At 35.8% G+C, this 27,580-nt stretch overlaps 1 long non-coding RNA gene across 1 annotated transcript; it reads left to right on the top strand.

Moving 5' to 3' along the window:
• The first annotated feature begins 812 nt into the window (after nt 1–812).
• LOC139503025 (uncharacterized) lies at nt 813–27,448 on the top strand. Its single transcript, XR_011659003.1, has 4 exons — nt 813–943; nt 4,580–4,631; nt 5,444–5,479; nt 27,387–27,448. It is a non-coding gene; the product is annotated as an uncharacterized lncRNA (long non-coding RNA).
• The last annotated feature ends 132 nt before the right edge of the window (nt 27,449–27,580 follow it).

Raw genomic sequence — 27,580 nt, 5'->3', positions numbered from 1 at the left:
GCGTGAATATATATATGCTGATTTTTCTCGAACCTTCATGTTCAACTGAGTGATGTATCTAACATTCGATTGGATTGAATGAAATATGAAACTTTGAATGCTGATTTGTCACATACATATGTGTCCAATTTCTGTATTGTACCTTCGATATTCGTTCACTTAGATACATGAAATTAACTGAAACTCGAAAATCAATACATTTTATAAAAAATCAACATGCGCTTGCCCTGCATTACATGTAATAGTATTCGTCCATACCAATTTTAAGCAAATTAAGTCGTCTTGCAGGCCTCCAGTTTATTTGAAAATTTATTGTTAACCCCAAGAACCGGTTTGGCCACAACATAACAATTTCAAGTTTATTTACAATTTATACAGTATGTATATGTAAAGTATGTTTAAATGAACATATGTTCTCATAGTTTATGACTTTATTCATTATAGGTTGAAAAATACAGGCAAAGTTTAGATGTTTATGAAGTGTCCTATATTTTGACTTTAGTGGAACCTTAACCGCTTTAAACTGAAGTTGGTAACGTTTCTGCATGTTAAAGGTTGTTTTATAGATCAACGCTAATATAACATATAAAATAAACATGTGTACTATATATTCATTGTCACGTTGACACAACTAAATATGATCCATCTGAATAAGATCATCAAGTTCATCAATTAAATTGTAAAACACACATTTAAAACTATAAACAATATATATTTGGTTTTGACAGTTGTCCAATCTTACTAACAATGCATATCATTGCACTAGTTTTTAAATTGTTTCTGTAGGGCCAACATTATGAATAGCATTTAAATTATAAACCAAACTGTTCACTTTATTTAGTTATAAGTATTAATATCTTACAACAATCTAAACGAGTGCCATGCATGCTCAGTAATATAAATTCACTGCTGAAGGAAATTTATGCTTTTTACATAATATCTGGTAAGATAAATACCTTAGTATTAACGAGTAGAACGTTTTTCACTTTGAATGTGTTGACGGTCAAATATGAATACGCATAATCTACCAATTAACACACAAGGAAATGTTTCAGGATCATGACAGTTAATTGCTGTTAGTTAATGAATTTAAGAAAAGAAATGGTGAATGTGTCAAAGCGACAACAACCCGACCAGAGAGCAGACAACAGCCGAAGGCAACTAATGGGTCCTCAATGAAGCGAGAATTCCTGCACTCGTAGGTGTCCTTCAGCAGTCCCCTAAAACATATGTATACTAGTACAGTGATATTTGACGTCATACTAAACTCCGAATTATGCACAAGAAACTAAAATTAAAAATCATACTAGACTAACAAAGGCCAGAGGCTCATGATTTGGGATAGGCACAACATTGCGCGGAGTTCAACATGTTTATGATAAAGGACCTTTTAATTTGTATTATCCTTGAAAACAAAGAGAACAACAAAATGTTTTTGGACATTAATTATTCTGGTTTAATCGATTGAGGTTTAAGAATGACAACAGAAACAACATTATAATGCAACAACGTTTGTAACGTTCATTTTGATTGGATAACGTCACTTATTTACATGGCATCAATTGACAATTGATGCTATGGGACGTACGCGCAAGCGCAGACGGCATATGGCAGATTTTAAATACATCTTTTAACGTTGTTTTCTGTCAGTTTCATTAGAATGGAGATAACAATATTGTATTTTAAGCTCCGACGGCATCAATTAGGGATTTGATAGTCGCAAATACCCGTTTACTGTCTCCGCTAAAGCGTCGCCAGTAAACTTAATTTGCGACCATCAAATCCCCAATTGATGCCGTCGGAGTTTAAAATACAATACAGTTATCTCCTAAGTATAATTTTGTTTCTGTTGCCTTGTGTGCAAGATATTTACCCATGTTGAGTAGACAAGTACCTAATATTATGTTTTTGTACATTTTTTATGCATAATTGTTTAAAGCTTTTTGAAAAAACCTAATAATCGGTATACTAGTAAACCTGGAGTAGTTCTTGTAAACTTTTGGTCATACGTATCCACGTATGTTCAGCTTTTTGGAAGTCAGTGATAAAAGCATAGGTCAAAATCTTTAACCCAGACATAGCATGCTTTTTATTTTTTAATGATTATATATTCCCCACACAACGATATGTTTCTCGTTCACCCTTGAATGGAGAGTAACATCAAATAGTCATACAAATATCGTATTTACATTTAGGAGAGGGAGTTCAGTCTAGAAAAGTGCAATGCAATTAGTGTTATTTCATTAACTGTTAATCTTATATCGCTTCATATAATTATCGTTTTGAAATAATAGTGTATAACACGATTGTGTGAGAAAGACGGAATTCAAATTGAAACAATCGTATTGACTTTTGATTTAAAAAGATTAAAAGATCGGTCATATTTTGATTTTATTTCGTATTTGAATTAGTAAATACGATATTCCAATGACACTAACAAACTGTGTTATTTGTGGTGAAGATAAACAATCATTTTACCTGCGGACGCCATGAATAAAATGTATTTTGGCATTTCACTTTGAAAATGACTTATTTAATGGAATACAACATCTTATAAGTTAACTATCTCTATTCTTTCTCCACAATAGGTTATAAAACATAATTTATCTTATTTGTAAGAGAAAATTATGTGCAAATATAAGAAGCGGCAATGTCAACCTTTTATACCCTTAGTTTCATTGATACATGTACATAATGATATGGAATCGTCCAGTGTCCAATGTGAAGTTTAATCAAATTACTGTACACATTTATACACGGTCTTATTAAATCAATATACCCGAATGAATAGCATTGGTAGTTAGAAGGTGAAGTTATAGTAACTCAATCCAATCAAATTGCGTAAGGTTCAATTACAATGCAAGGACCAGATCATAATGATTAATAGGGGTAAACTTGTTGGGAAGAAAATAACAGTTAATTCATGCAATGACTTATATAAATGTGTCAACCAAAAGGTTAACTATAGCTTCAAAAACATGTCGTTCTGTTTTGGTATAGTTTTCAGATATTTCATTTGTGTATTGAGGCGATGACAAGTTTAGGCTTCAAATGATTACATTATTATTGACTTCTACAAAAAACGTCCTATTCAAGCATGCAATGATTAACAAATGATACGTGATTACCGAGTAAAATCCTCACTAATAACGTTGCAATAAAATTCATTATGATGCATACAATGATATTGTCATGAAAGTGAGTTGAAAAGAACAATGGTATAGGAAACATTTAATTAACCCACAAAATGTTATCGCGCACTATAGACTCTTTATAAAACAAATAGTTATAAAGAACTTGGAAAAAAATTAGCAAACACAGGAAAAACGAATAATGATTTACAAATGGGTGTAGCAGTATAATTATTTAAGACTTTCATTCCAAAAGAAATATGGTAGTCGTTCATTTCAGTCGTTACAAAAATAGACGATTCTCTTTTTGACCACTAATTAATTTTTTTTTTTCAATTTGAACAGTTTTCAACTATATTTGAATTATTACAGCTTATAATCCGTGGCAAATTACCTATTTTACTGCAACACAATATTTCCGTATCAAAAGCTAGATATAATGTCTACGTAATGGTTTATGTTACAGTGCAACGTTAACAAATATAGATGTTTACAATATATCATTGAAATGTTATATGATATACACATATCTTTAAAGGGATATACTAATGTATATTGTGCACATCGTGTTACTCTACAGAAATATTATAAAGACAACTATTCTTATTTAACACTAGACTGAACGCGTTATTTTGAACATTTTATTTTCGGAAAGTTGTGTTATTCACATAGAACAACAACAACTCTCATATTCTGGACTTAGGACATGAATTTTCTAAAGTAGAAAATGGTAAATAAAATCTGGTTTTATAGCTAGCTAAACCTGTCATTTGTGTGGCAGTCAAAAACATGTCTTTAAATTGACAACGATTTCAGCAGAATGTAACAGAAACAGGACAGATCACATGTATCTTCACATGTAATCGATATAGTTAAAAGGATGTTTGTTTTCCAGATAATGAATAATAAAACTCGTTGCGTGCATTTCATTTAGAACACATTTTTCACCGTTGGAGGTTTCACATTTGATTAATTGTTAAACGATATCTACATAAATCATTTTAAAAACGACAAATATTATATATAACTGCTTTCATTTGATAAAGTAGTATTGTCGATATAAAAAAGAAGATGTGGTATGATTGAAAATGAAACAACTCTTCACAAAAGACCAAAATGGCACAGGTATTAACAACTATATGTCTCTATACGGCCTTTAACAATGAGCAAAGCCTATACCGCATTATCAAGTTGTAAAGTTCAGTCGAAACGGTTTTTCGGATAATCTTTGATCGATTCCTCGGTTTACCAGTAAATTAGCTGATGTTCAAATGTCTTTTCTACATAACTCTATAAACTCAGCTAATCGGAGTTCATTCTAGGAATAATAACAACAACAAAAAGCACAAGACAAAATTTAATACATGTATTCAAGTTTAAAAATGTTCGATTGTCAAAATATCAAAATATGTCCATACTGATTTATAACAATTCTATTTGATATTTAGATTATGTATTCGAACTGTAGTATACTAAAGACTCTCTTGCTCATTTTATCAGGTAAGATTTTAGATTGATATGTCATCTACAAAAGGAACAATACTTTAATCTCCGGAAATTATGTTGCTCTTTTAGACAACCCACTTCGGCCAACAAATCTGGACGAGTTTATTGGACAAATAATACACCATATACAGAACTTTCTTTTTATCAAAACGAAGAACAGACAAGGTATAGAACAAATTTAGGAAATTTTACATACAGATGCACATTTTTTTCCCTATCACTGGATAATAATATGCCATGAAGTTTATGGGGATTCGTGTTGCTTTTTCCTTAGTTTTCTATGGTGTGTCATGTGCACTTTTGCTTGTCTGTTTGTTTTCTCATTCCGCGCCATGGCGTTTTCAGCTATAACGGACATGACCAAATGCAAATCACTTTAACAAGACAATGCATAGCAAAACCATTGAGTAACAGGTTACTAACTGTGGACAGGTAAATTCAGATTATGTTTTGTTAACTAGTGTTTGTGAACACTTAATACGCTGTATCATCCGGCACAGTGTTATACTTAAATACCCATTTCGTCGATGATAACTGGTAATCGAAGAAAGGTTGAGTAAGATTTAAACGTCATGCTGTTATGCTTTGCGTTATTATTTTAATGTAGATATTTGATTGTTTCCGTAAGATTCGTTCAAATTTATTGCAAACCAAGATCTTTGAAAACGCAAGAACATTTGTCTTTTTGATCTAATTTTGCTTATCATTGTTGACATACTGTCTAATTAACGTATTTCACACATTTACATGCATTTTACTATTAATATTTAATTAATTCTAATTTTAAACCATGACTTTTTTTTCAGTTTATTTCCATGTAGGAATTGAAGTGACTGCATCGGGTAAGTATTCCGTCAATACTAATGAAACAGTTACGCAGTGGTGTTAAGGGCGTTTCAAGCAATTTACCATTTTTATACACAAGTAACATCATATTGAACTCAGAGTTATGTTTCTGTTTCTGTTTAAAAGTCAAAATACACGTCAAAAGAGTAAACGGAGGGAAAAGGGTCGATTCTTTTTTTACATTCCAAACTTTTATTTATAGAAAAATATAAATACACTGGTGTCACGTGACTTCAAACTGAAAGTAACGAAATTTTCCAAAAAAAGGAGAGGCATCAGTCAGCGTACAGGCATCAGCATTCCCGTCCACTAGCATACCGGAAAGACACCACTGTACCGGAAATCATTATCTATAGTGAACCAAAAAATATTTATAGATAACAGTGATTTGATCTATATTTAACTTGTAAACAAATAAATAACAAAACGCATACCCGTAGCCAGGGGATGTTCGGGGGGTTCGGACGAACCCCCCTTTGAAAACAAATAAGCACTGTTAAAGTCGATGTTCTGTTCGAATTGTGACTGTTAAAGTCGAATTTGTGAGTCAAACGAACCCCCCTTTGGAAATTCCTGGCTACGGGCCTGAAACGCTACGGCTTTCATTGTAATATTAATAAAACATTTATTCAGTTTATATTTTACGTCTACATGGTCTACATTATTATGTCGCAACTTCTTATTCTATATGTTTATCCTTCCAATTATGGAACACCTCCTCAACGGAACCGTCCTAGCTTTTCTTAACCTAGTTATATTATTAACACTGTGCTTGTTGTATTTTAATTTTTTATGACATTTTGTCTTAATCATATTGAGTCAAGTGTAATCATTCGTATGTAATTAATGGTGATTGCTCTGCTCCTTGTGGGCTCTTTGATTAGCAATACAATATTTGTTTGTATGTTTGTTTGTTACATAGAACATGTACGCACTATATAATCCTAATCATATGTATATATCATCAATTATTATGGTCTTAATGATCCTACTGGGCGTCTACATTTACATATTCACGGTTGATGTGGTTGTCCTGCGAGAGAATGTTCTGTGCTGGTGATTCGGTCCTGACGGGTGCTGGTGATCAATGAAAAAATGTAAACAAAGACGAAAATGATGATTTTTGACGTTTTCACTCATAAAAAATGGAAGAAAACAGTTAAAAATTTTCAATTTTGTTTCTTATGGGTTCATATGTAAATCATTAAAAAGTTGACCCTCTAAACTGTTTCAGTAAGCGTAACACAAAAATGCTCATTTTCAGAAAATCTCGAACTGAAAAAATAAAACAAAAATGCTGATAGAGTCCACTTTCTATACCGCAATCCACACGACAAAACTATTTTGTTAAAAAAACATTGCAATTTATTAAAATTTACCATTTTTTCAATTTATTATTGTCCTGATACTGTGCTGGTGGGTCCTGTCATTGTGCTGGTGGGTCCTGATACGGTGCTGGTGATTTTGGATAAGAAGTTGCTCATATTTGAAACAAATGTTACAAAATCAAGAAAATTGGGCAGATAATTATTGTCAATAGGATCTATGACTCCTATTTGAGCTCTAGTGCATCCATTTGGCTGTTTAATATGTGTTTTCAAATGATCGTTACTTGTATTACATAATTACATAATATGGCAACCTCTTTCGTCCAATATCAGATAACAATATATACTATCTGAAATAAAAATAGTTTTATTAAGATATTAAATGCCCCTTACATTGATGCTTCAACAATGATCAAAGCCCATGCTGCATGTTGTATAAAAGCCAGAATTGATAGCTACGACGTACCCATACAGATACAGATATACATGTTTGTTAGCGCTCCGCATACCCCTTCCCAGTTACTCACCCCCCTCCATTTCCTCCTTCATTGTTACAGTGGTGTAGCAACACAACAATTTTTCACAAAAATAATAACACAAAGACACACATTATTGAACACAGGTACTGAAAGCTAGTTCAAAGCCGCATTTTCAACTAATAGATAAACCATGTTCTCATATGCAAAAATCCCAATCGTGTCGATTAAAAAAGTCTCAAAACGTAAGTTCACATTTTAATGTTTGATGAAGCAGAACTTTAATTAAAAGTGTGCAGTGTATCTTGTGCTCACAATAGTTATTGTCATAATTATGTTTACATAAGACTTATAAAGGAATTAAGAAGGTACCAAGAAATATTTTACAGTTCAATTTAATGATCATGAATGGCAGGAAATGGTACGGAAGTTTACATAGGACAAAAAGAAATTGATAGTATTTTTTTGGCGAAAGACTTAAACGCTACTTTGCATTATATAGTAAAAATGTTCTTTTAAAGCATGCAAAAAATAACTTTGATTGACTTGCTTTCTATGTTTGCTCCAAGGATATTTTCAAACAATAGGTAGGCGGAGTTTCAATACATACTGGGATTTGATTGACAAATACAAACTGACAGAAATTGAAGTTAATGTTTATTGTCCAAACAAATTCTAGTATATAGTAAACATACTACTTACCTGTCGTTTACAACCATCCAAACAATCATAGCAAGCAATTTAATCAAGGTTTGCTTTGCATATATTTATAGAAGAGCTTTAAATTCTAAAAAAAAAATCGTGTTGTCGTAGATGGTTTTAAAATCCTCAACAAAATATCATTAACTTTGTTGGAACGAATAAAGGTTTAAAATCAAATTTTCGTGGACTTTTTAGCGTCCACCCTGACGAGGCATGTTAGCTGTCCGTATGCTGTTGCACCTGACGCACTGAAACTTTCACATTTCCATCTTCTTTTCTGAAATATTTTACCCAGCTCATACTTGACAGGATTGTTATTCTAGTAAAAGATGTAACCTATAAAATATAAATTGAACACAAGTTAAAAATTCCACAATACTATATAATTCATTTTATGTGTCAATTTGTTCGAAAAAAATCGAAAAGAAGAGTTTTTTTTAATGTCATGGTTATCTGTCGCTATCTAGATCTATGCTTAGCATTTATTTCAGATGACATGGACTCATCACCCAGGTTTATTTTAAAATAGATAAAACAAAAGGCTGCAACTCGTATTTTTGTATTAAATTGATCGTTGTAACGAGAATATTTGTGGTTAATGGAAACTGTGAGGGTCAAAATTTTAAATTGCTTATAAATGTTGCTGGACCCAGTTTCGTTATCTGATCTGAATTTTCTAAAATGTGCATGGTAGATAGACGTTTTGATTTTTTTTACTCGGTAAGTTTTGCCCTAATCGCTTGATATTTTGCAATATTACAGCAATTCAATGAGTGTGTAGACAAAGGGATTACTTTGGTTATCTTGCTTGCTGAACAAAAAAGTCATTGTAAGTTGTGTAAACTACCCTACTTTAAGAGTAGACTAGTCCGACAAATGACACATCTTTCTGTCTGTAGGACCAGGCTACTTCGAAAGGGTAGTTTACCTTACCAAACAATGACCTCACGGTTTAGGTAACAAGCTATTTTGGAATTTTGAAATGAAAAAGCTAAGAAATCTTAGTTTTGTTAGTGTGTACTATGTTTTCGAAAAAAATACCTGATAACCCTTCAGACAAAAAAGAAATGTTGAAAAAATCTTACAGATACAGCAAGTGATTCTTAATAGCTATAAGATACATTTTTCTTTTAAAATACAACTTTTAAATCTTACGGAAAACTATTCCAAGCTTAAAACTTTCACTGTAACATTCGCTTTAACTTATCCCCCCCCCCCAAAAAAAAAAAAACACAACCCAAAACAAGCAAACCCGCAATACTATTGTCATTATTATAGTCAGCACTCAATTGTCCACAAACAAATGTGTTTAAAGTTGCTAAAGACATATGATTCAAACGCTCAGTAATTCCTTTGTTCTATATTTTTGCTCTCCATTTTTATGCAAAACCTTTTACATTTTTATTTTATGGGTTATTGTTGAAGGTCGTACGATGACGTATGGTTGTTAATTCATACTTTCTTTGGTTTCTTATGGAAATTTTTCCATTGACAACAAACATACCACATCATCTAGATTATATATTAAGTATTGTATAAATTACAACGTATTTTGGTAAGCTTGCAAAATAATCGTAATCCCGAAAATCGTTAACATATTTTCCTATCTTAAAAGGGATAAGAAGGGTTCCATCAACAGGCCAATAAATAGAATTACAGTTAATTTAAAAAAATAAATAAACATAGGGGTATTTTTTCTCTCATAATAACAGTAAACAGATTCACAACAATGTCAATTTCAAGAAAGCAGACAACAGTTAAAATTAGTCAATAACAATGCAGTAACAATGATCTTGAATATATGCTTCTTTTAACTAAAATATAATGGCACAGAACCAGGACATTGGAGCACAGTACCAGGACCGTTTTTCTTATCACCAGCACAGCATCAGGACAATTCCGTTTAACGAACTTGTACGACTTTTGCAATATAATATTGTTGTAATATACTTTGCATAGTACTTATGACGCATCAGAGAAAAATTAAGCAACAAAACAGTCGTTTTATTGCCATTCTGATACAATGTAAACAAACCCACCAGCACAGAATCAGGACCCACCAGCACCTGACAGGACCAAATCACCAGCACAGTACGCTCTCTCGCAGGACAACCATACCCACCGTGATATTAAACTATACTTACATGTACTAGTATTATATTGTAAATCAGGGTCGATTCCAGTCATTTTAAAAAAGGGGGGTCCAACTATATGCTCCTATCCACATGCATTGATCGTCCGAAAAAAGCGGGGTTCCATTGTCATTTTTTCATTCAACAATTGCAGTTGCGGATCCAGAAATTGTCATAAGGAGACGTCAGAGACAGATTTAGAGGGGCAGGCCCCTTTTTGGCGAAACAAATAGTTACTTTGTTAGGGAATCATCGAAGCCTGATTGGAGCGGGCCCCCATCTTAGGATGTCAGTGGGCCCAAACTTATGAAAATTTCTGGATCTGCCACTGGACGCCCACTGACATAAGATGGGGCATCGCTCCATTCCTGTTTCATTGATTCACTAATTACTTAACCAATTTTTACCTACAAAATGGGGGGGGGGGGGGGGGGGGGGGGTGTTGCCTGCATGGACCCTTCCTAAATCTGCCTCTGAAATGAATAGTTAGGATACATATGGAAAGCATGTTTATATGTATATATATGGGGGTACTTTTTATATGGTTTTCAAAATAGTTTCAAAATAGTTTCGATCCCTAACATCACCGAAGAGACATTTATTGTCGAAATCCGGATCTGGTGTACTAAAGAAATATTGACACCGTATGTTTGTGGCACAAATCGTGGCCACAAGTTAACATTTTGTTTTCTGTTTAGTATTAAATTTATATTAAGATCCATTCTGTTACATCTTGTGATCAATTTTATTTGGCAATCGCCAATGGCAGTCAGCAGGGTTAAAGAACATCAGTTGTTCGACCTGTTAGTCAAATGCGTTTGTTTAAATATCCTTTTTCACTTTTTTTATCTTTTGGAAAATGTAGTTTGTGTTGTTTTTAGACCCTTCTACAACGAAATTTGTTTGACATGCACACGTTTTAAAATTGCGATTTTCATCCAACGCAATCATAGGTTTGAAAGTAGTTTTCAATTTAGACTCGTTTATATTTTTTGTTTGGGCATGTATCATATTTTCCCTCCGGTTTATATGATCCGTTCATTCTATATTGACTCTTAAAATTTAACAGTTTATCTAAAAATGAGGGTACTTTTTGTAAAAAATAAGGGTACTTTTTATATGGTCTTCCAAATACCGTTTCGATCCCTAACATCACTGAAGAGAAATTTATTGTCGAAATCCGGATCTGGTGTACTAAAGCAATATTGGCACCGTATGTTTGTGGTACAACATCGTGGCCACAAGTTAACAAAACATTTTTTCTGTTTAGTATTAAATTCATATTAAGATCCATTTTGTTACATCTTGTGATCAATTTTATTTGGCAATCGCCAATGGCAGTCAGCAGAGTTAAAGAATATCAGTTGAGATCCCCTTCCCACACTAAGAACATATGTTGGCATATGACGGGGCCATTTTTGTGCCCATACTAGTACCGTCTATCTGGAGATAGTGTTTTTCATTGAAAGAGAAGTTGTTATTCACCAGTACTAGTTTGAGAAGTGTAACAAGGCACTCAGTAGGAGGATTTTTTTCACTACGAGTGTTCCATGCCTCTTCACACGCTGCTTTTCCGTCGTCTTGTGGAATGTTGGTATATAAAGAAGACACGTCCATGGATGCAAGTATAGTATTGCTTGGTAAAGGATTGAGGCTTTCCATTTTCTTTAGATAATCAGTTGTGTCTTGAATGAATGAGGGTAGTTCTTTCACATGAGGTCTTAGATGATGGTCTATGATTAAGCTAGTTGGTCTAGCGAAATATTGCGTTTATTTTCATCATTTTGTAAATATTTTAAACATTCTTATATTTACAAACTAAATAGTGTGTTAAAATTACATTGTTAGGCAATCTATATATATATGTATATATATACAACTCGTCTAAACACAAACCCAACAATGTCATTTATATATATATGATCTGATGGATACATCTGTTGTAGGGTTGTCACTGACTCAGACGTACTTATGAATATAATTATTTTCTGTGACTGTATCTTACATTTATTTGTAGGATCCTTTACTATAGATAATTTAGCTGATCTGTAACAATAACATCTTCATGCCTTATATATCATGTACTGTAGTACGCCGCTAGATTAAAACTGACGTGGAAAGGTAACACATGGCCAGCGAAAGCTCTTTTATTGAGAGCCCAGGTGGTTGTGTGGTCTAGCAGGACGGCTGCAGTGCAGGCGATTTGGTATCACGATATCACAGTAGCATGGGTTCGAATCCCGGCGAGGGAAGAACCAAAAATTTGCGAAAGCAAATTTATAGATCTGACATTGTTGGGTTGATGTTTAGACGAGTTGTATATACATTATGTACACAGCCATGTATCACCATCATTGATGGCGATCCGATGGATACATCTGTTGTAGGGTTGTCACTGACTCAGACGTACTTATGAATATAATTATTTTCTGTGACTGTATCTTACATTAATTTGTAGGATCCTTTACTATAGATAATTTAGCTGATCTGTAACAATAACATCTTCATGCCTTAAATATCATGTACTGTAGTACGCCGCTAGATTAAAACTGACGTGGAAAGGTAACACATGGCCAGCGAGCGCTCTTTTATTGAGAGCCCAGGTGGTCGTGTGGTCTAGCGGGACGGCTGCAGTGCAGGCGATTTGGTGACACGATATCACAGTAGCATGGGTTCGAATCCCGGCGAGGGAAGGACCAAAAATTTGCGAAAGCAAATTTACAGATCTAGCATTGTTAGGTTGATGTTTAGACGAGTTGTATATACATTATGTACACAGCCATGTATCACCATCATTGATGGCGATCCGATGGATACATCTGTTGTAGGGTTGTCACTGACTCAGACGTACTTATGAATATAATTATTTTCTGTGACTGTATCTTACATTAATTTGTAGGATCCTTTACTATAGATAATTTAGCTGATCTGTAACAATAACATCTTCATGCCTTATATATCATGTACTGTAGTACGCCGCTAGATTAAAACTGACGTGGAAAGGTAACACATGGCCAGCGAAAGCTCTTTTATTGAGAGCCCAGGTGGTTGTGTGGTCTAGCAGGACGGCTGCAGTGCAGGCGATTTGGTGTCACGATATCACAGTAGCATGGGTTCGAATCCCGGCGAGGGAAGAACCAAAAATTTGCGAAAGCAAATTTACAGATCTAACATTGTTGGGTTGATGTTTAGACGAGTTGTATATACATTATGTACACAGCCATGTATCACCATCATTGATGGCGATCCGATGGATACATCTGTTGTAGGGTTGTCACTGACTCAGACGTACTTATGAATATAATTATTTTCTGTGACTGTATCTTACATTAATTTGTAGGATCCTTTACTATAGATAATTTAGCTGATCTGTAACAATGACATCTTCATGCCTTAAATATCATGTACTGTAGTACGCCGCTAGATTAAAACTGACGTGGAAAGGTAACACATGGCCAGCGAACGCTCTTTTATTGAGAGCCCAGGTGGTCGTGTGGTCTAGCGGGACGGCTGCAGTGCAGGCGATTTGGTGACACGATATCACAGTAGCATGGGTTCGAATCCCGGCGAGGGAAGAACCAAAAATTTGCGAAAGCAAATTTACAGATCTAGCATTGTTAGGTTGATGTTTAGACGAGTTGTATATACATTATGTACACAGCCATGTATCACCATCATTGATGGCGATCCGATGGATACATCTGTTGTAGGGTTGTCACTGACTCAGACGTACTTATGAATATAATTATTTTCTGTGACTGTATCTTACATTAATTTGTAGGATCCTTTACTATAGATAATTTAGCTGATCTGTAACAATAACATCTTCATGCCTTATATATCATGTACTGTAGTACGCCGCTAGATTAAAACTGACGTGGAAAGGTAACACATGGCCAGCGAGCGCTCTTTTATTGAGAGCCCAGGTGGTCGTGTGGTCTAGCGGGACGGCTGCAGTGCAGGCGATTTGGTGACACGATATCACAGTAGCATGGGTTCGAATCCCGGCGAGGGAAGAACCAAAAATTTGCGAAAGCAAATTTACAGATCTAGCATTGTTAGGTTGATGTTTAGACGAGTTGTATATACATTATGTACACAGCCATGTATCACCATCATTGATGGCGATCCGATGGATACATCTGTTGTAGGGTTGTCACTGACTCAGACGTACTTATGAATATAATTATTTTCTGTGACTGTATCTTACATTAATTTGTAGGATCCTTTACTATAGATAATTTAGCTGATCTGTAACAATAACATCTTCATGCCTTATATATCATGTACTGTAGTACGCCGCTAGATTAAAACTGACGTGGAAAGGTAACACATGGCCAGCGAAAGCTCTTTTATTGAGAGCCCAGGTGGTTGTGTGGTCTAGCAGGACGGCTGCAGTGCAGGCGATTTGGTGTCACGATATCACAGTAGCATGGGTTCGAATCCCGGCGAGGGAAGAACCAAAAATTTGCGAAAGCAAATTTACAGATCTAACATTGTTGGGTTGATGTTTAGACGAGTTGTATATACATTATGTACACAGCCATGTATCACCATCATTGATGGCGATCCGATGGATACATCTGTTGTAGGGTTGTCACTGACTCAGACGTACTTATGAATATAATTATTTTCTGTGACTGTATCTTACATTAATTTGTAGGATCCTTTACTATAGATAATTTAGCTGATCTGTAACAATAACATCTTCATGCCTTAAATATCATGTACTGTAGTACGCCGCTAGATTAAAACTGACGTGGAAAGGTAACACATGGCCAGCGAACGCTCTTTTATTGAGAGCCCAGGTGGTCGTGTGGTCTAGCGGGACGGCTGCAGTGCAGGCGATTTGGTGACACGATATCACAGTAGCATGGGTTCGAATCCCGGCGAGGGAAGAACCAAAAATTTGCGAAAGCAAATTTACAGATCTAGCATTGTTAGGTTGATGTTTAGACGAGTTGTATATACATTATGTACACAGCCATGTATCACCATCATTGATGGCGATCCGATGGATACATCTGTTGTAGGGTTGTCACTGACTCAGACGTACTTATGAATATAATTATTTTCTGTGACTGTATCTTACATTAATTTGTAGGATCCTTTACTATAGATAATTTAGCTGATCTGTAACAATAACATCTTCATGCCTTATATATCATGTACTGTAGTACGCCGCTAGATTAAAACTGACGTGGAAAGGTAACACATGGCCAGCGAGCGCTCTTTTATTGAGAGCCCAGGTGGTCGTGTGGTCTAGCGGGACGGCTGCAGTGCAGGCGATTTGGTGACACGATATCACAGTAGCATGGGTTCGAATCCCGGCGAGGGAAGAACCAAAAATTTGCGAAAGCAAATTTACAGATCTAGCATTGTTAGGTTGATGTTTAGACGAGTTGTATATACATTATGTACACAGCCATGTATCACCATCATTGATGGCGATCCGATGGATACATCTGTTGTAGGGTTGTCACTGACTCAGACGTACTTATGAATAGAATTATTTTCTGTGACTGTATCTTATATTGATTTGTAGGATCCTTTACTATAGATAATTTAGCTGATCTGTAACAATAACATCTTCATGCCTTATATATCATGTACTGTAGTACGCCGCTAGATTAAAACTGACGTGGAAAGGTAACACATGGCCAGCGAAAGCTCTTTTATTGAGAGCCCAGGTGGTAGTGTGGTCTAGCGGGACGGCTGCAGTGCAGGCGATTTGGTGTCACGATATCACAGTAGCATGGGTTCGAATCCCGGCGAGGGAAGAACCAAAAATTTGCGAAAGCAAATTAACAGATCTAGCATTGTTAGGTTGATGTTTAGACGAGTTGTATATACATTATGTACACAGCCATGTATCACCATCATTGATGGCGATCCAATGGATACATCTGTTGTAGGGTTGTCACTGACTCAGACGTACTTATGAATATAATTATTTTCTGTGACTGTATCTTACATTAATTTGTAGGATCCTTTACTATAGATAATTTAGCTGATCTGTAACAATAACATCTTCATGCCTTATATATCATGTACTGTAGTACGCCGCTAGATTAAAACTGACGTGGAAAGGTAACACATGGCCAGCGAGCGCTCTTTTATTGAGAGCCCAGGTGGTCGTGTGGTCTAGCGGGACGGCTGCAGTGCAGGCGATTTGGTGACACGATATCACAGTAGCATGGGTTCGAATCCCGGCGAGGGAAGAACCAAAAATTTGCGAAAGCAAATTTACAGATCTAGCATTGTTAGGTTGATGTTTAGACGAGTTGTATATACATTATGTACACAGCCATGTATCACCATCATTGATGGCGATCCGATGGATACATCTGTTGTAGGGTTGTCACTGACTCAGACGTACTTATGAATAGAATTATTTTCTGTGACTGTATCTTATATTGATTTGTAGGATCCTTTACTATAGATAATTTAGCTGATCTGTAACAATAACATCTTCATGCCTTATATATCATGTACTGTAGTACGCCGCTAGATTAAAACTGACGTGGAAAGGTAACACATGGCCAGCGAAAGCTCTTTTATTGAGAGCCCAGGTGGTAGTGTGGTCTAGCGGGACGGCTGCAGTGCAGGCGATTTGGTGTCACAATATCACAGTAGCATGGGTTCGAATCCCGGCGAGGGAAGAACCAAAAATTTGCGAAAGCAAATTTACAGATCTAGCATTGTTAGGTTGATGTTTAGACGAGTTGTATATACATTATGTACACAGCCATGTATCACCATCATTGATGGCGATCCGATGGATACATCTGTTGTAGGGTTGTCACTGACTCAGACGTACTTATGAATATAATTATTTTCTGTGACTGTATCTTACATTAATTTGTAGGATCCTTTACTATAGATAATTTAGCTGATCTGTAACAATAACATCTTCATGCCTTATATATCATGTACTGTAGTACGCCGCTAGATTAAAACTGACGTGGAAAGGTAACACATGGCCAGCGAAAGCTCTTTTATTGAGAGCCCAGGTGGTAGTGTGGTCTAGCGGGACGGCTGCAGTGCAGGCGATTTGGTGTCACGATATCACAGTAGCATGGGTTCGAATCCCGGCGAGGGAAGAACCAAAAATTTGCGAAAGCAAATTTACAGATCTAGCATTGTTAGGTTGATGTTTAGACGAGTTGTATATACATTGTGTACACAGCCATGTATCACCATCATTGATGGCGATCCGATGGATACATCTGTTGTAGGGTTGTCACTGACTCAGACGTACTTATGAATAGAATTATTTTCTGTGACTGTATCTTATATTAATTTGTAGGATCCTTTACTATAGATAATTTAGCTGATCTGTAACAATAACATCTTCATGCCTTATATATCATGTACTGTAGTACGCCGCTAGATTAAAACTGACGTGGAAAGGTAACACATGGCCAGCGAAAGCTCTTTTATTGAGAGCCCAGGTGGTTGTGTGGTCTAGCGGGACGGCTGCAGTGCAGGCGATTTGGTGACACGATATCACAGTAGCATGGGTTCGAATCCCGGCGAGGGAAGAACCAAAAATTTGCGAAAGCAAATTTACAGATCTAGCATTGTTAGGTTGATGTTTAGACGAGTTGTATATACACTATGTACACATCCATGTATCACCATCATTGATGGCGATCCGATGGATACATCTGTTGTAGGGTTGTCACTGACTCAGACGTACTTATGAATAGAATTATTTTCTGTGACTGTATCTTATATTAATATGTAGGATCCTTTACTATAGATAATTTAGCTGATCTGTAACAATAACATCTTCATGCCTTATATATCATGTACTGTAGTACGCCACTAGATTAAAACTGACGTGGAAAGGTAACACATGGCCAGCGAAAGCTCTTTTATTGAGAGCCCAGGTGGTTGTGTGGTCTAGCGGGACGGCTGCAGTGCAGGCGAGTTGGTGTCACGATATCACAGTAGCATGGGTTCGAATCCCGGCGAGGGAAGAACCAAAAATTTGCGAAAGCAAATTTACAGATCTAACATTGTTGGGTTGATGTTGAGACGAGTTGTATATACATTATGTACACAGCAATGTATCACCATCATTGATGGCGATTCGATGGATACATCTGTTGTAGGGTTTTCACTGACTCAGACGTACTTATGAATAGAATTATTTTCTGTGACTGTATCTTATATTAATTTGTAGGATCCTTTTCTATAGATAATTTAGCTGATCTGTAACAATAACATCTTCATGCCTTATATATCATGTACTGTAGTACGCCGCTAGATTAAAACTGACGTGGAAAGGTAACACATGGCCAGCGAAAGCTCTTTTATTGAGAGCCCAGGTGGTTGTGTGGTCTAGCGGGACGGCTGCAGTGCAGGCGATTTGGTGACACGATATCACAGTAGCATGGGTTCGAATCCCGGCGAGGGAAGAACCAAAAATTTGCGAAAGCAAATTTACAGATCTAGCATTGTTAGGTTGATGTTTAGACGAGTTGTATATACACTATGTACACATCCATGTATCACCATCATTGATGGCGATCCGATGGATACATCTGTTGTAGGGTTGTCACTGACTCAGACGTACTTATGAATAGAATTATTTTCTGTGACTGTATCTTATATTAATATGTAGGATCCTTTACTATAGATAATTTAGCTGATCTGTAACAATAACATCTTCATGCCTTATATATCATGTACTGTAGTACGCCACTAGATTAAAACTGACGTGGAAAGGTAACACATGGCCAGCGAAAGCTCTTTTATTGAGAGCCCAGGTGGTTGTGTGGTCTAGCGGGACGGCTGCAGTGCAGGCGAGTTGGTGTCACGATATCACAGTAGCATGGGTTCGAATCCCGGCGAGGGAAGAACCAAAAATTTGCGAAAGCAAATTTACAGATCTAACATTGTTGGGTTGATGTTGAGACGAGTTGTATATACATTATGTACACAGCAATGTATCACCATCATTGATGGCGATTCGATGGATACATCTGTTGTAGGGTTTTCACTGACTCAGACGTACTTATGAATATAATTATTTTCTGTGACTGTATGTTATATTAATTTGTAGGATCCTTTACTATAGATAATTTAGCTGATCTGTAACAATAACATCTTCATGCCTTATATATCATGTACTGTGGTACGCCGCTAGATAAAAACTGACGTGGAAAGGTAACACATGGCCAGCGAAAGCTCTTTCATTGAGAGCCCAGGTGGTCGTGTGGTTTAGCGGGACGGCTGCAGTGCAGGTGATTTGGTGTCACGATATCACAGTAGCATGGGTTCGAATCCCGGAGAGGGATGAACCAAAAATTTGCGAAAGCAAAATTACAGATCTAACATTGTTGGGTTGATGTTTAGACGAGTTGTATATACATTATGTACACAGCCATGTATCACCATCATTGATGGCGACCCGATGGATACATCTGTTGTAGGGTTGTCACTGACTTAGACGTACTTATAGTATAATTATTTTCTGTGACTGTATCTTACATTAATTTGTAGGATCCTTTACTATAGATAATTTAGCTGATCTGTAATAATAACATCTTCTTGCCTTATATATCAGGTACTGCAGTACGCCGCTAGATTAAAACTGACGTGGAAAGGTAACACATGGCCAGCGAAAGCTCTTTTATGAGAGCCCAGGTTGTCGTGTGGTCTAGCGGGACGGCTGCAGTGCAGGCGATTTGGTGTCACGATATCACAGTAGCATGGGTTCGAATCCCGGCGAGGGAAGAACCAAAATTTGCGAAAGCAAATTGACAGATCTAACATTGTTGGGTTGATGTTTAGACGAGTTGTATATACATATATGTATGCAAAGAACCAAAATTTGGGAAAGCAAATTTACAGATCTAACATTGTTGGGTTGATGTTTAGACGAGTTGTATATATTATATACATCTTCATGCCTTATATATCATGTACTGTAGTACGCCGCTAGATTAAAACTGACGTGGAAAGGTAACACATGGCCAGCGAAAGCTCTTTTATTGAGAGCCCAGGTGGTTGTGTGGTCTAGCGGGACGGCTGCAGTGCAGGCGATTTGGTGTCACGATATCACAGTAGCATGGGTTCGAATCCCGGCGAGGGAAGAACCAAAAATTTGCGAAAGCAAATTTACAGATCTAACATTGTTGGGTTGATGTTTAGACGAGTTGTATATACATTATATACACAGCAATGTATCACCATCATTGATGGCGATCCGATGGATACATCTGTTGTATGGTTGTCACTGACTCAGACGTACTTATGAATATAATTATTTTCTGTGACTGTATCTTTCATTAATTTGTAGGATCCTTTACTATAGATAATTTAGCTGATCTGTAACAATAACATCTTCATGCCTTATATATCATGTACTGAAGTACGCCGCTAGATTAAAACTGACGTGGAAAGGTAACACATGGCCATCGAGCTCTTTTATTGAGAGCCCAGGTGGTCGTGTGGTCTAGCGGGACGGCTGCAGTGCAGGCGATTTGGTGACACGATATCACAGTAGCATGGGTTCGAATCCCGGCGAGGGAAGAACCAAAAATTTGCGAAAGCAAATTTACAGATCTAGCATTGTTAGGTTGATGTTTAGACGAGTTGTATATACATTATGTACACAGCCATGTATCACCATCATTGATGTCGATCCGATGGACACATCTGTTGTAGGGTTGTCACTGACTCAGACGTACTTATGAATATAATTATTTTCTGTGACTGTATCTTATATTAATTTGTAGGATCCTTTACTATAGATAATTTAGCTGATCTGTAACAATAACATCTTCATGCCTTATATATCATGTACTGTAGTACGCAGCTAGATTAAAACTGACGTGGAAAGGTAACACATGGCCAGCGAAAGCTCTTTCATTGAGAGCCCAGGTGGTCGTGTGGTTTAGCAGGACGGCTGCAGTGCAGGCGATTTGGTGTCACGATATCACAGTAGCATGGGTTCGAATCCCGGCGAGGGATGAACCAAAAATTTGCGAAAGCAAATTTACAGATCTAACATTGTTGGGTTGATGTTTAGACGAGTTGTATATACATTATGTACACAGCCATGTATCACCATCATTGATGGCGATCCGATGGATACATCTGTTGTAGGGTTGTCACTGACTTAGACGTACTTATAGTATAATTATTTTCTGTGACTGTATCTTACATCAATTTGTAGGATCCTTTACTATAGATAATTTAGCTGATCTGTAACAATAACATCTTCATGCCTTATATATCATGTTCTGCAGTACGCCGCTAGATTAAAACTGACGTGGAAAGGTAACACATGGCCAGCGAAAGCTCTTTTTTTTGAGAGCCCAGGTGGTCGTGTGGTCTAGCGGGACGGCTGCAGTGCAGGCGATTTGGTGTCACGATATCACAGTAGCATGGGTTCGAATCCCGGCGAGGGAAGAACCAAAAATTTGCGAAAGCAAATTTACAGATCTAACATTGTTGGGTTGATGTTTAGACGAGTTGTATATACATTATGTACACAGCCATGACTTATATATCATGTACTGTAGTGACTGACGTGAAAAGGTAACACATGCCCACCGACAGCTCTTTTTTAGAGAGCCCAGGTGGTAGTGTGGTCTAGCGGGACGGCTGCAGTGCAGGCACATTTTTGGTTCTTCCCTCGCCGGGATTCGAACCCATGCTACTGTGATATCGTGACACCAAATCGCCTGCACTGCAGCCGTCCCGCTAGGCCACACGACCACCTGGGCTCTCAACGTCTGAATTATAGTCAACGATTTTAATGACGAGGGTGCCGGATCGTTTCAAGTAACGATACATGTACACAATAAAATAAATTATATAAACGCCTAAAAAGTGTACATAACAACACCAATAACATGAAAAGGAACTATAAATGTAATTATTTATAAATATTTCGGATAACAGATATCCTTCATCAGTATATATTATTGTGGTGTTGAATGAATCAATTATCACTCTACTTAGATTAAGCTGTTACAATCTTAAAGTTTATCCAATAAAAATGGTCAAACCGAACATTAGGTAAGACGCTTGCACAGTTCTTAAAATTTGTTAAACACGACATAGGTTATATGACTAATTACACCAGAGAGTTCAAATACATGCTTTAAATAAAAAAAAAATAATGTGCGATATGAACTAGAACAACTCCAAAGTTTTAACGGTATCGATAATTATGATGTTACAAGAAAGATTGCGTCAATAAGAATTCCAAATTAACAGCACTGAACGGTCTAAATGTGTATATATTTCAGATTTGACAATGGTAGTATCGTTACATTAGAGTTTGCTATGTTTAAAACCAAAGGCCGTTAAAATATAATAATAAATTTTGACTAAAGTACACTAGTTGAACGTGGCTTGTTACTTATACATCCCTATAAAAAATAAGCAATCTAAATTATTATATTCAACAGATTTATTTTAGAGATGTGTATTACCAATGTTATTTCAACTGATCGGGCGGAGCTTACGTTTTAATTTGCATAATGACAGTCTATGTGAAGATGTGTGTGATAAGGATGATTGCCGTTATTGCTGATTTCTAATCACCTATCAGTGTCATCAAAGGAATTTACAAAACAATGACTGTACACTTCATTTTTAAGTTTATCCTTAAACCTCTAAATATAGATGGACTGGTTTATTATGAGCGAACCGGTTAGACTCCGCCCAGTCAAATGAAATAAATTGAGTAATAAGGTAAAGAAAAAGAAACAGAGACTGTAATAATAAGTAATATAACCCAGATGTGAAGCACTGCATGGTGTCGAACTATATCTTTTCATTTATCCCATTTGGTGCCAAAGTTGTTAATTTTCTTATCAAGAATCTTTCCCGAGTCTATCCTCCCTAGACCTAACAGAGTTGTGGTCAATGATAGTAATGGTCAGTCGATTGAGATCTGCCTTAGTGTGAGAAGGGGATCTCAAATTTCGACTAAGAGGGAGGTCTGGCTTGCATTGGTAGTCGCTACGATGACCGTTCATTCGTTTGTGAAACGGCTGTTCTGACTCGCCAACATACTGTTTACCACATTTACACTGTAGGAGATGCACAACATTTGTAGTCTTGCAATTAACATTGCAAAATATGGTGTATTCTGCACCAGTGGAGTGACTGTTAAAAGTCTGGGTAATCAGTATTTGTTTGCAAGTCAGACATCGTTTGTTTCCACAACCCTTACAAGAGCCCACTGTCGAAGAGCCTGATTGGGAGGATAACTCAGCTCTCACCAGCAGGTCTTTAAGGATTTTGGGCCTACGGAAAGCCAGTACAGGTGGCTCGGGAAAGATCTTGGATAGTTTAGGATGTTTTTCGATATCTTTCAAACTTTCGCGGATAAGGTGAGATAAGTGGTCAAAGTTTGGATGATAATTCAACACAAAAGGCACCCTCCTGTTGACCTATGACTTTATATTGTAAAAGTTTATCTCGGCTGATGTTGCTAGCACGGGAAAAACCTTTATCAATGTCTTTCCTTTTGTAGCCAAGATGTTTTAGGTGACCGCGAAGTTCTTGTAGTCGTTTTTTGGCATGATAGACAAATGTAAAATTATTCTGAATATTGGTAAGGAAAACAAAACATCAGTTATTCCACTTTGACAGATTCACGTTGATGTAATTACGTTTTCTTAATACAGAATTTTGTGTTGTTTGAAGGTCAGACGGTTCGCCAATATTTTTTCAATGATTCAAAACGAATTATAAAAAAAATGAAATAGTAATTAAGGATGCATATCTCTAACAAATAACTATTGTATAAAGTTGCTGTAATGAATACAAGCGACCGACAAAATAGATTTTGGAGATGTAGCTAGAGCTTTAAAAATCTCACTGACTTGGAATAGTTGGTAGTAGAGGTTTTTCTTATCGATTCCTTACATAAGGATTATCCCATTGTTTTAGGGGACTCAGAGTTCTATTTTTATAATGCCTATTGTTAACCTTATTTGTAAGATATAGGTTATAAATTCATTTGTATTTAGATTTTAATGTTAGTTATTTGTATTCTAAATTCTTCTGTCTATATTAAATGTTTTCCTAAAGCACGAGCCATGCGTAAATTAGGTTTTATATTACCAAGCTTTACCGGATTGTTCATATGACTTTTAAAAGTACGGATTAAGATCAGTCCATATAGACCAGAAACCTGATATTTCGAGGGCAAATTCAGATAGGGACTTTAACAGGTATTAAAATACTGTTCTCTATCCAATTTAACGTGCTCCTTTCGATTGCTAATCATTTACATATATTGCTTATCAAATTTCACCCGTTATTTAGAGAAGTTAATGATGATGAGAAATCTTTCATAACTGATAGTGTATTCCAAACTGTTATTGATGATGAAGATGTATATTCAAGTCATTCAAAATATATACTAGTATGGGGAGGGGATGAACAGAGGTCTCCTTTATTTTTCTTTCTATTGTTTGACAAACGTCCACTAGAAAGTCGGAAGGACTTTGTGATGATGTCAACATTGTTTTTTTTTATATGTATTTTGTTTGCTGTCTCATTAACATCATTCCAACAGGTATTCTCTAGGAACTCTTAAAAACTATGTAAATATATTTTATTAAAAAATTATCTATATATAACACCGAGAAATAAAACGACAAATACAAATTACCTCGGGTATAAAAATTCAATTAAACAGGCATATATTACACCCATAACCAAACATTCAAGGCCAAAACTCACACAATCATACCATATTACGCGTGAAATAAAAATGATGAAGTAGTTATTGCATCCACCAGCCATGGTATATAAATGCTAGTACAGTACAAGAATATAATCTGCATCCAGCATACCATATCTCTGGTTTTTAAAGACTCGTTCACTTTTGTACTCTTCTTCCACCACCATACCCGTATTATAAAAAAGACTGGTACAGTTCTAAAATCAACATCAACCTTCATACCCGTGCTATACAAAGACTAATACAGATTGTTATTTTCTGTGTCCTTTTAGTCTCTTCCTGTTGTCCCTTTTTTGTCTTTTTGGCACTTCGGGTTGGTTGTGGAATTTCTTTTACACGAACACTATATAACTAGTAGCAGCACTTTTTGAAAATTATGAAATGTGGCCTTTCTACCAATACCAGAATGTAGGTTGGTATAGCTCTTGCACCTGCACTTTTTATAATTAGTTTAACGTGAAGATGTAATACCACCATTGATTTTCCCCTTTGAGTCTTTGTTAAATTTGCTCTTTTCAAAAAATTGTGCAGAATTTGTCTTTGTTCAAATAAAGAAATACTTGACATGAGTAAAGTTTTATCCTGTCCAATTCTATAGAAAAAGTTTCACATAACATTTCATTGCATATAAGAAAAAAACATCATTGGAAGTTAACCAGTCAAAATTCTCCCCTTATTACTTTTGTATACAGCCGGATGTGACATACCATTATTTGGCGGTATTACACCTAAAGAAGACCTTTTTGTTCAATAAACTAAATGAGACTTTTTCCTTTTGTTATACTGGTTATTTCAAGCATTTCTGTCATAATCAGTTCAGAAAAATCTAGTATATTGAAAGACTACATCTACAGCAATTCGAGCAAAACTTCTTTGACAAATCCAAACCAAGCCGTATCAAGATAGAATGGAGTGTGAACCAATAAATGATCAAATATCTATAGTATCTGCCTACAAACAGATTAATATGATATACAAGATGATTTTAGGAAGATAAATACCACTAATGAATCTCTTTGTCTTCTTTATAAGGTCTCTTTGGGTCAATTTATACCTCTTATTTCCTCAAAATTTCAACTTTCCAGGCCAATAAATAAATATAATTGGGGTAACTTTCACTCATTTATGGTAAAAATGTTATAAGAAATGAGTAATTGAAGCATTTTAGCACAATGAACAATTCATATAAAAGTTTACCGTCTCCAAGGAGGTTTCAATAAGTCCTTACGTAAAAATTAAATTTACTCCGCGTTCCAAAGAGGGACATAAAAAGCTTCTCTTTTAAAGAATAACTTGTCGTTACAACATTAGAAATAATTTCATCTGCTTATAACCATATATTTATTTAAGTATATAACCTAGGAAAATGTTATATCATAGCAAAATATAAGAAATAATCATCCCCTCCAAAATAAGAAAATATATGCACTTAGTATGGCTTGTTCTGTCAACTGAATATTCATATGGAACAGGCCTATTTCAAAACAGTTTTCTGATAAAATGTGTTTTGGAGACTAAATCCAATCAGAGTATTTCATTTTTTGTATTATTTCACTTAAATAGCAAGAAATTTTCACACATGAGAATACACACAAGGCCATAGGTGCATGTACAGCTTCTATAAAGAAGACCTTTTTGTTCAATAAACTGAATGAGACTTTTTTCATTTGTTAAACTGGTTATTTCAAGCATTTATGTCAATTTTTATCATAATCAGTTCAATAGTTTGAGATAAATCTAGTATATTGAAAGACGACACCGTACGGTGACCTTTAATTGTTAATGTTTGTGTCATTTTGGTCTTCTGTGGATAGTTGTCTCATTGGCAATCATACCATATCTTCTTTTTTATAATCTACAGCGATTCGAGCAAAATTTCTTCGACAAATCCTAACCAAGCCGCATCAAGATAGAATGGAGTGTAAATTTCACCTGCTTGTAACCATTTTTTATTTAAGTATATTACCTAAGAAAATGTTGTATCATAGCAAAAAATAAGAAATGTGCTCCTTCTGTTAATATAGCAATCGTGAATACAAATCTCGTTTTTTGGATATAATTATTCTTATCATACATTTTTCACACATATGTACCTTTATACATAGCCAATAGTAGCCGGAAGTCAAAGTTGGTTACTAGCCCTCGGGGTAAATATCGATATAAGCCCTCAAATCTATATCTAGCCCTCAAATTTGGCTTCCGGTAATTTATTTTTGGCTTTGTACACCCGTCCACAGTGGGAGTTGTCAGCGGGTTGGCAACATTTCTAGCTTGTCCAGTCTGCCGACCCATAGGAGTGGGCATGCAATTTCTTTTGTTTAATCAAAAGACTTGCAAGTACACTTAATTGAAAAAAGCTGATAAGCAACTATAAGGAATATTTTTACAAAATAAGAGATTATAGCTAGAATGGGAACGGGTGGACCGTCTTTTCTATTGAACACATCATTTAATCGATTTTGAAAATGAGAAAAATAGAATGCATCAATATTTAAAATCAATAGTACGAAGTAATAGTATATCTTTATCGCATTTTACAGATGTTCCAAATGTTACAATACCAGATGCGGAATATAGCACAGGGTATGGTCAGTTAATGACTCTAATCTGCATTATTGATTCTACTCCAAAGCACTACGATGTATACTGGCAAAAAGAATCTCATGGTACAGTTATGAATATAACATCGTCTAGTATTAATGTATTTGGTGCAAATGTCGCTGTACCATCATTG

This window comes from Mytilus edulis, chromosome 14 (genome assembly GCF_963676685.1).
Source record: "Mytilus edulis chromosome 14, xbMytEdul2.2, whole genome shotgun sequence".
Lineage (NCBI taxonomy): Eukaryota > Metazoa > Mollusca > Bivalvia > Mytilida > Mytilidae > Mytilus > Mytilus edulis.
This window is presented reverse-complemented; position numbering and strand designations above follow the sequence as displayed.